The sequence below is a fragment of the Vigna umbellata genome, chromosome 6, assembly GCF_029865625.1.
Source record: "Vigna umbellata cultivar VRB3 chromosome 6, Vumbellata_1.0, whole genome shotgun sequence".
NCBI classification, from domain to species: Eukaryota; Viridiplantae; Streptophyta; class Magnoliopsida; order Fabales; family Fabaceae; genus Vigna; species Vigna umbellata.
In genome coordinates this window covers 22,079,805-22,082,470 of record NC_142170.1, presented here as the reverse complement: position 1 = coordinate 22,082,470, position 2,666 = coordinate 22,079,805, and positions in this window count along the sequence as shown.

Here is a 2,666-nt window from a genome sequence, read left to right as displayed (position 1 = left end):
ACTTTTTATATTATCACTATGAATAACAATCATATTTTCTGTAATAATACCTTTTTGTGACAAAATTTATCACAAAATTTTCAGTAACTTAGGTCAAATTGTTCTTCATAAATAATTATATTTTAGAAGTGATATTTTATAAAATAAGAAAAATAATTATAACTTATTTTATAATTAGTTTTAAGTCTTATTAGATATATAACTATTTTATTTTAATATTTAATTTTTAATTAACAACTAGGATCACTTCATTGTAAAATATTATAGATGATATCATATGTGCCTAAATGAATAATTGAATGTGATAATAAATTAAACATTAGTTAGCTTATAGGATTTATTTAAATAAATTTTTTAAAGTGTTTCTAAAACAGAGAATAAGATAAAAATATATTTTCTTAAGTTATACGAGTTTATTTTTAAGAAAATTCCGCGTATTTCTATAAATATTGTTTTAATTTAATTATGAAGTTTATTTTATATTTTTATTTTCTTGTAAATGTATACGTTTATAAGAAAATTTATGCAAATATACTGAATTATCTTTCAGCGAGTAACAACTGACATCTCCATGGACCTTCATTTTACCCCTTAAATTAGGTTGGTTTTCCTATAGATTAATAACTCATTTACTATATATGCATGTAAAATTAACTTTTATGATCGTAAGTTTTGATTGTTCTTGTTATAACTTATTTGTATCCTTTTTTCCTTTTTATGCGTTTATGTAATATTTCGTAAAATATGTCTTGTATACAAGCTAATTACAAGCAAACATGACAAATATAAGAATAATTAATTACTAACTTATAATGTTTTCTTTTCTTTTAATTTATTAAATTTTGTTGGCACACATTAAGTATTCAGTAACGTATACTAAAACATATTTGAAAATATTAAAAATGTGAGGTCTTTAAATTTTTAAGAATATAATATCTTTACATTTTAATAATTTTTTGATTTTTTATTCCTTACATTAATTTAATAAAACCAAATGTAATGGTCTAAACTGGTTAACATTCTCATAGCCACTAAAAAAGTTACATTTAAAAAAAAAAACATGTAAACCTGTTAAATATGTCATTTACGAAGAACATGCAAGCTATAATGTAAATTATGTGCACGTGTAGACATGTGTGGCTTTCTAAATCTTCTTTTTAGTGGCACTAGTGTAGGAAAGGAAAACGATAACAATTATTTTCGCCTATCCGCACCGGTTCTGCAATCAAGTATATACAGGCGAGGCAAAAAGTTGCCTCGGTTCTGAACTAAGACAAAAAGGTGAAAGTTTTTGCCTCGGTTCAAATGCAACTGAGACTGTAGAGGGTGTTCCTTTTTGTACTTTTTTTTTGTTAGACTTTTGGCCTCGGTTGCTAGTGAACTGAGGCAGTAGAGGGGGGTCTTATGCCTTGGTTTAGAGTTGAATCGAGGTAGTAGAAGAGTCTTTTCTTTCCCTTAACCTTTATGCAAGAATGGGTAATATACATTCTTAACATCAGGTCATGAACAGATCCACCTTCCATGAACTTGGTCACACACAACCCATGATTATCATCCACGCAAATATCACAGAACTGCAAAATGTTCCTATCACCACAAGTCATGAGTTCCAACAGATCCTTGTGGAGCTCAAACTTGTAAGAATTCCCTTTGTCATACCCCTTCAGCTTCTCAATCCCAACCGTCTTCCCCATATAAACTCCCTTGTACGAATTTGGCCCAATCTGCTCAACAAACTCCACACTATCTGAGTTCAACAACCATTTCTCAATCTCATCCCCACCTGACTGTATGGTCTGCCATTCATCAATTGACACAACGAAAGATGAAGAAGGCAAAGGATTCAAGTCAAAGTATAATTTAAATGTGTGAATAACTCCACTGGGCAATACCTCACCAGTGTGCCATCGTTGAAACTCATCCACCAGTTCCCTATTTTCGGGTCCTGATATTGGTGTTACAAAAGAAAATGAACAACACTGAAAAGTTTAGCATTTAATTTGCATGTGGAAGAAGAAACATTTTCCTTCCAAATTAGGATGGTGATGTCGTATTGGTTAGAATCGTAGGATGAAATGGGGAAAATGGCAGCTCCAATGGCTATTCTGCTGTTTGTTTGCACAAAACTAGCACAAAGAAGGTTATAACATCATGTTGCTTAATATGAATCACTCTGCATAATCTACAAAATCATCACTCTCACAACTATTTTTTGCATCTAAACGTCATTATGATAAATCAGAATAGAAAATCTATGGAGTGGTTAATAAAATGTTTATAGTGTGATTAAGGGAGAGATGATAACGTCTAGTAAGTGAGTAATCTTCGCCTAGTGTCACCATAAAGCTCTAGACTGACCTGACTAGTAGAACAATAAAAGCTTTAGATACAACCATTTGTTATTTGTTAATTAATCTACATTGTAATATAATTAACCTAATAATCAAAGCTTGAATACCTACCATCCAACTTCAATGTTGTTGAGATCTGAGCCATCGAATGAACAAGAAAGAATCCAAATCTAAGACAGACTAAATTCATTCACCACTTGCATAAAAGGTTCACACACATTTATTGTTGCCTTTGGGCAAATGCGACACTCTGCCAAGGGCAATAACAGCGCATTCTCGTCGACGCTGTCGTCCTCGGCTATCGAAGTAGAGCCG